Source organism: Pseudoliparis swirei, chromosome 22 (assembly GCF_029220125.1).
Source record: "Pseudoliparis swirei isolate HS2019 ecotype Mariana Trench chromosome 22, NWPU_hadal_v1, whole genome shotgun sequence".
Taxonomy (NCBI): domain Eukaryota; kingdom Metazoa; phylum Chordata; class Actinopteri; order Perciformes; family Liparidae; genus Pseudoliparis; species Pseudoliparis swirei.
The window spans coordinates 2,237,948-2,245,447 of NC_079409.1; the positions used below are offsets into that span (position 1 = coordinate 2,237,948).

Below are 7,500 nucleotides of genomic sequence, written 5' to 3' on the forward strand. Positions count from 1 at the left end.
CAGCACCCCTGTGGCGCAGTGTAGACCCTCCCAAAAGAAATCCACCATCTTCTTTTGTATGTTGGCTGAAGCCGAGGAGGGTCTAAAACTGTCAACCTGTGCCACAGTTGGGATGCAATAAGATTGTTTAAAACCAGTACTCTACCTTTTAAAAGACATCTGGGGAGCAGCCACTTCCACTTGGAAAGTTTCCCTCTATCTTCTCTGTGGCGCCTCCCAGTTCTTCTGGACCATGCTCGGTTTCCCAGGTATATTCCTAAATATTTAAAACCGTCCGTCTTCCATATGAGTTTTGTGGAAGAACCGGAGGCCGCCACGCCACTCCCCCACAGCGAGGCTTCGCTTCTTCCAGTTCACCCTCGCTGATGATGCCGTACTAAAATCATGTACTATTTGATTTAAAAGATTTACATCATTTTGATTCTTGCTAAAAACAACAACGTCGGTGGCATATGCCGATAAAATCATTCCTTTACTAAAACCAGGTAAAACAAACCATGTAGGCTAGTAGCGATTTTAATGAGGAGGGCTTGAGGAGCGTGCCAGAGCATCCCGGACAGAGCACAGCCCTGCGGACCCCTCTACTCACTCTAAAAGGAGCACACAGCCTGCCGTTTATCTTCAGCACACTCTCAACATTACTGTACAACACCTTGATCTTAGCTATGAAGCCAGCGCTGAACCCAAACTTCCCCAGAACTTTCCAGAGGAAACCGTGTTCAACGCGGTCAAAAGCCTTTTCCTGATCTAGAGAAATTACATTACCAGTATCCATACCCAACAGAGCTGAGACCTAAAACATCCCGAATGAGGGTGGACGTTATCCACTGGCATGGACCTGCCGGGAAACATACAGTAGAGGTTCTGGTCCCGAGGAGGACCTGCTCCACCCCTCAGCCTGGAGGCCAGGACCCTGGACAGAAGCTTGTAAATCACACACACAGCAGAGACACAGGGGCGCCAGTTACTGATGTCCTCGCGCGGGTTTCCTTTCTTCGGCAGTAGCGCCAGCACTGCCCCTCCGACGAGACACCACCGCATGGAACCAGAGGCCAGACTCGTTGAAGATTTTCCAGGATGTCCCTTCCGAGACATCCTCCAGTATTTTGCTAAAACTCAGCGGGAGGCCAGTTGATCCTGGGCGCGCCTCCTCATGCATTCTCCCTGCAGGGCAGCTTTCCAGCTCTTGGGGTTATGGGTCTGTCGATTCCTTATTAGTCTCCTCGGAGACCTGAGGCAGCTCCCCACAGAGCCCTCCGCCCGACTCTCCCTCCTCCCCTATACTCAGTGGCATAAAGGGAGGTAGTAAACCCCACCCGCTCACTTTCCGGATCTGGCTTGGCTCCGGCAACCGCCTGCCCTGCGTCCGTCAGCAGTGAGTGATCACTGCGCCCTGCTCTACCTCTTCTCCAGGCGAAGAAGAAGCCAGAGGAGTGTCCATCTCCGCGATGGTCTGGAATCGGACCATTCAGTGCGCCTTGTACTTTAACCCGAACAGGTCGGCGAGAACTCTTTTACTGAGGACTTCAATATGTCCTCGATCTCCTGTGGACTCGCTCAAACTTTCTAGGTCACCATCTCCAGTCTCAGGTCCTTCATAGATCTGGTGGCGTCTCTAGTGACGTTAAGTGTGCTGCTGACAAAGGAGCTTAATTTCTGCTACCACGGTCCCCACCACTGCCTGCGATTATTAAAATCACTCTTCCTCAGCCTAAAATGCCCCAAAAATAAACAACACCTCTCTAAAACTCCCTATCCAGTTAAAACTGTGTTAAAATGCCAATATGCGCTCCTGGGTAAAGTTCACAATAAAAACATGACATAAAACCAAGAGTGATCTATTTAAAACAGCGAACAATACTGCATTTAAAAAAATACTAAACCAGGTCGGCTGAGGTCCCCTAAAACGGGGACCATTGAAAGGGAGGGGATAAAATTTGTAAGGGAGGGAAAGGACCGTTCGCTCTTGTTGAAGGGAGTGGTCATGGGTCGCATTAAAGGCTGAAGGAAAAAAAGATAAAAAAGGGGGAAATAAAAATTTTTGGGTTAAAGGGTTAATTTTCCGTAAAAAAGGTTTGGGTTTTAAAAGAAAAGGGGAAGGAGGGGAGGGGGAAAAAAAAAAAAAAAAAAAAAAAAAAAAAAAAAAAAAAAAAAAAAAAAAAAAAATGGTTTTGGGGTTCACGGTGTCAAATGCTGCAGAAAGGTCGAGAAGGATAAGGACAGAGGAGAGAGGCTGCTCTAGCAGTGTGAAGCTGCTCAGAGACAGCAAGGAGGGCCGCTCTCTGTCGAGTGGCCGGCCAGATCCAGACTGGTGAGGGTCAAGAAGGTTGTTACTGTGGAGATAGGAGGACACTTGGCTCAGATAGCTCGCCCAGAGTTTTGGAGAGAAAAGGAAGAAGAGAGAGGTCTGTAGTTGCTGACTTCAGGCGGAATAGAGCGTCGTTCTTCAGGAGGGTTGACTCTCGCCTCCTTCAGAGAGTTAGGGAAACAGCCAGTTGAGAGGGAGCTGTTAATAAGATGGGTGAGGAAGGTCAGAAGGTCAGGAGCAATAGCCTGGAGAATGGGAGACGGGACGGGGTCAGGTGGTCGGTCGGGCGGAGGTCACCAAGCTAAGAACTTGATTGGGAGACAAGGGGGTGAAAGAGGAAAGAGAGGGGGATGAAGAAGTTAGTGTTGGTGAGGTGATAGAAGATGGACTTGTAAAGGAGGAGGCGTATGTCGCTCTATCTTGTTTGTAAAGTAGTCGACAAAGTGGCTCCGGCAAAAGGTGGAAGGAGGAGGGGACAGGGGGGATCAAGGAGGTTGGAAAAAGATAGAAGAGTTTTTGGGGTTAGAGAAGGAAGACTGAATTTTGGTCAGGTAGAACGAGCTTTTGGCTGCAGAGATAGAGGAAGAGAAGGAGGAGAGGAGGGTTTGATAGAAGAGCACGTCTTCCATCCGTTGATTCATTTTCTTTCCGCCCGCTCGCGAGGTGGCTCTCTCGGACCGAGTCCGACAACCACGGAGCCGGGAGAGGATTTCAGACGGTCGTGTCTTAAAAGGACAAAGAGAATCAAGAGATGAGAGACAGGAAGAGAGGAGAGGTCTCTTGCAGAGTTAGGGATGCATGAGTGAGAAACAGTCAGTTGAGGGGAGAGCAGATAGGACAGAGGAGGCAAGAGAGGAGGGACAGAGGGTGAATGTTGCGTGCACAGGTGCAGAGTCTGTAGATATGGGTGGGTTGTCAGTACCAGAGAGCGAGAGAGAGTAAGAGATGAAGAAGTGGTCAGAGACATGGAGAGGAGTCACAGTGAGGTTAGAGGTAGAGCAGTTTCTTGTGAAAATGTAGTCAAGGTGGTTACGGCTTTGTGAGTAGGAGGAGGAGGACTGAGTGAGAGGATTAAGAAAGACAATAAGAGTAAGAGATCACTTGACTTCTCAGACTGGATGTTAAAGTCACCCAGAAGGATGAGCGGGGGCCGTGTTCATGAAGTTCGATGGGAGGACGTCCTAGCCTAGTCGTCCAAGAAATCTCCCAAAGAACAGGGGACGGTAGAGACAACAATGTGAAGTTGGACCGATGAGTAACGGTCACCGCATGAAACTCAAAAGTCAGTGGGATAAAGAGTGGAAGCGGGTAGGGACAGAAACACCATGTGGGTGAGATGAGTAAACCTATTACCTCCACCCGACCAGAGGGTCTGGGTGTGTGGCTAAAGGAGAAGGCAGAGGAGAGCAGCAGCCGGGTAGACGTGTTGTCTGTTGTGATCCAGGTCTCAGTGAGAGCCAGGAAGTCAAGCTGCTCCATCCACAGCAAAGCCAGAGATGAAGTCGGCCTGTTGGCTGACTGACAGTTCCAGAGGCCTCCTCGTGACCAGGTGCTGGGTGAGTAGAGAACGGGTAGGAAGGATAACAGAGGAGGGTTCCGTACATGAATGAGCTAGTCCTATAGTAACTACAAGTAGAGATACGCACAGGTATGGAAAGACACACATATTCAAAAAATGGGAAATACTCAGCCACCCGAAGACCCAACGGAAGACTCCTATGTCTTTGTCCTCGAGTCTTGACTCCAACGAAGACTCCTATGTCTTTGTCCTCTCTTCCAGTCTGACTCAACGAAGACTCCTATGTCTTTGTCCTCCGAGTCTTCGTCCGATGGAGTCACACTGACGCCACAGCTGACGCCGAAACCCCCACCCGGTTATGAGCCCAAGTTAGTGCTAATTACCTCCAGCTGCTGACACCGCCCCTTGGCTTTGGTATTCAAATGACACTCCATGAAACCAGGTGACGTCGTCATTCAATCAGTGAAGATTCAGGTGTCGGAACACAGGACACACCTCTCTACCAAAACAACCTCTTAAAACAGGACAGACTAACAATCTAGCAGCTTTAAACAACAAATACAACAGTAACTTTAGCAGATCAAACTAGTTTAAAGAAGATACTTAGCAGGATCCAAGTAGTCAGTAGTCTCGCCTCACAGGTAGAAAATGCACACAGACCAGTATCCATGCACACAGACCAGTATCCATACCCAACGAGCTGGAGACCTCCAAAACATCCCGAATGAGGTGGACGTTATCCACCATGGACCTGCCGGGCACACAGTAGGTCTGGTCCCGATGGAGGACCTGCTCCATAGCTCCCCTCAGCCTGGAGGCCAGGACCCTGGACAGAAGCTTGTAATCCACACACAGCAGAGACACAGGGCGCCAGTTACCGATGTCCCATGGTTTCCTTCTTGACAGTAGCGTCAGCACTGCCTCCGGCAGGACACCGGCATGGAACCAGAGGCCAGACTCGTTGAAGACGTCTAGGATGTCCTTCCGAGGACATCCCAGTATTTCTTGTAAAACTCAGCGGGAGGCCGTCGATCCGAGCGCGCCTGCATTCCTGCAGGGCAGCTTTCAGCTCTTGGGGGTTATGGGTCTGTCGAGCTCCTCATTAGTCTCCTCGAGACCTGAGGCAGCTCCTCACAGAGCCCTCCGCATGACTCTCCCTCCTCCCTATACTCAGTGGCATAAAGGGAGGAGTAAACCTCACCGCTCGCTTCGGATCTGGCTTGGCTCCACAACCGGCTGCCCTGCGTCCGTCAGCAGTGAGTGGATCACTCGCCTCTGCCCACTCCTCTTCTCCAGGCCGAAGAAGAAGCTAGAGGTAGTGTCCATCTCCGCGATGGTCTGGAATCGACCTGACCAGTGCGCCTGTGTACTTTAACTCGAACAGGTCGGCGAGCAGCCTTTACTTTTGAGGACTTCAATATGTCCACGATCTCCTGTGGACTCGCTCAAACTTTCTAGGTCCACTATCACAGTCTCCAGGTCCTTCATAGATCTGGTGGACGTCTCTAGTGACGCTGAAAGTGTGCTGCTGACAAAGGAGCTTAATTTTCACTACCACCACGGTCCCACCACTGCCTCTGATTATTAAAATCACTCTTCCTCAGCCTAAAAATGCCCCAAAATAAAACAACACCTCTCTAAAACTCCTATCGAAAGTTAAAACTGTATTAAAATGCCAATATGCGCTCCTGGGTAAAAAGTTCCTGATAAAACATGACATAAAACCAAAGAGTGATCAGTAAAACCAGTCGAACAATGCTGCACAATTTAAAAATACTAAAATGGTGCTTAAAAAACATAAATACGGTCTAACCTGGCTGAGGAGATCCTTCCCTCCCTACGTGGGACCATGTGTACTGTCGGCAGTCCGGATGCATCCTTCTCCACACGTCCACCAGGCCATGAGAATGGACCAGCCTCCTCAGCACCTGCTGTGAAGCTGGATGTGGCTCTGTGTGATTTCTGTCTTTAAAATCATCCTCTGTGCAGTTAAAATCCCCCCCCAAGAATAAAAAAATCCTCCGAGGCACAGTCATTTAAAACATCATTAATTTTGGATAAAAACAGCTTCCTCTCTGCCCCGGTTGTTGGAGCATAGACATTAATTAAAACAACATTAAAAAGGTCGAACCGTGCTTTCACAAAGAACAGCCTCCCTCCACGATGTGTTTGACCTCCAGTGACCCATGGGCTGAAGCCCTGGAGAGGAAGCCCACTCCTCCGCTGAGGTTGGTGTTGTGGCTCAGGAGAACTTCCCACTCCCTCCTCCAGTCCGCCTCGTTGGTGCTGTCGCCAGTCTCTTGTAAGAAGAGAACATCGTTGGCTTTCATCTTGTTAAATTCATAAATAGATGTTCTCTTCTTACTGTCCTCGCTCCATTTACGCTTAAAACTCGACTCTGAATGTGTTCATTAAAAGAAAAGAGTTTAAAACAAATAAAACTTAAAATCAACAAATCAAATAAAACCCACATTGAGCTCTCCACTCCCCTGCTGGATGCACTCCTTTACTTTGAGTAAAATCTTTTAATCCTAAAACCTCTTGCTTTTCAAACTTTTTTTCTTTTCATATAATATCTGCAAGACTGTACAAGTTCACGAGGTCAGGAAGTGATCCCTGACCTCCACTTTCCTTTTGTTTTTGTTCGTAAAACTGGCTTATTTCATCCACTGTGTGGAGTTTTTGAGCTTGACTGTTTGTTAAAAATAGAGGAGAGTCGCTGTCGTCTGCGCCCTCCTCATCACTACTGTCCTCCACCGCCCCGCCCGCTGACTCCTCCTCCTCTCTCCTCCACCCTGCTGGCCTTGGCCTCGCTGCCGCGCCTGGCCGCCGCTTCTTTCTTTTGGGGGCCCTTCTGCCCCTGCTTCCTCCTCATCCATCTCTACCTGCTCCGCCCCTCTTCCTCTGCACTGCCCTCCTCCACCTCTTCGCCTCCACCCACCTGCCCTACCCCTCTATGGGCTTCTCACCACCCTTGTCCTCGTCTTTATTTCCCTTTTCCTCCTCTTTCCCACTTTCCTCATTATTCTCCACCCCACTCCCCACTTCCACCATCTAAGCCCGTGCCACCATCACCACCATCACCACCATTTTTGTTGTTTTTAATCTTTTTTGTTTGTTTTTTCCTTCTTCTTCTTTTTTTCCTTCCTCCTCCCACTTCCCACCTCACCCACAGCCTCTACCCCACTGTTTGGCAGATCCCCCACATCCTCCATTTTCTTGGTCCGCTCCTTTTTCATCGCCCCGACTCCACCCACAGCCTGCTTCTCACTGCCCTGTCCAGGCTCCTCACCTCTTCCCCCCTCGCCACCCTTACCCCCCTCGCCACCATCCCCACCATCACTCACCTCATTCATACTCACCACATGTGTGTCGGTGCAGCAGCAGTGACGCCGCCACGCCTCCGTTGGAATCGGCGGGCCGCCGCCGCAGCGCCGCCGCCGAGCCCGCAGCCGCGCAGCGGCAGCCGCCTCACCTGCTGTTCCCCACGCTGGTGCAGCGCGTGACGCGCAGACGGACCCGAGCCGCCGGACCAGCTGGCGCAGGGTCGCCCGCCGAACAGACCGCGGTGTGCCCTCCTCCCGCACGAAAGCACTTCATCGCCGGCGAAGACGCGTAGACGTTATAGTTAACATCATCTACTCTGACGCTGAAGCGCAGGTTTAACTCCGCC

The 7,500-nt window shown here is 50.4% G+C and overlaps 1 protein-coding gene across 2 annotated transcripts in view; it reads right to left on the minus strand.

Annotated features, from left to right (window-relative positions):
- LOC130187965 (protein PTHB1-like) overlaps nt 1–7,500 on the minus strand; it is a 184,934-nt gene that overhangs the window by 143,831 nt on the left and 33,603 nt on the right. The gene's annotated exons all lie outside the window — the stretch shown is intronic.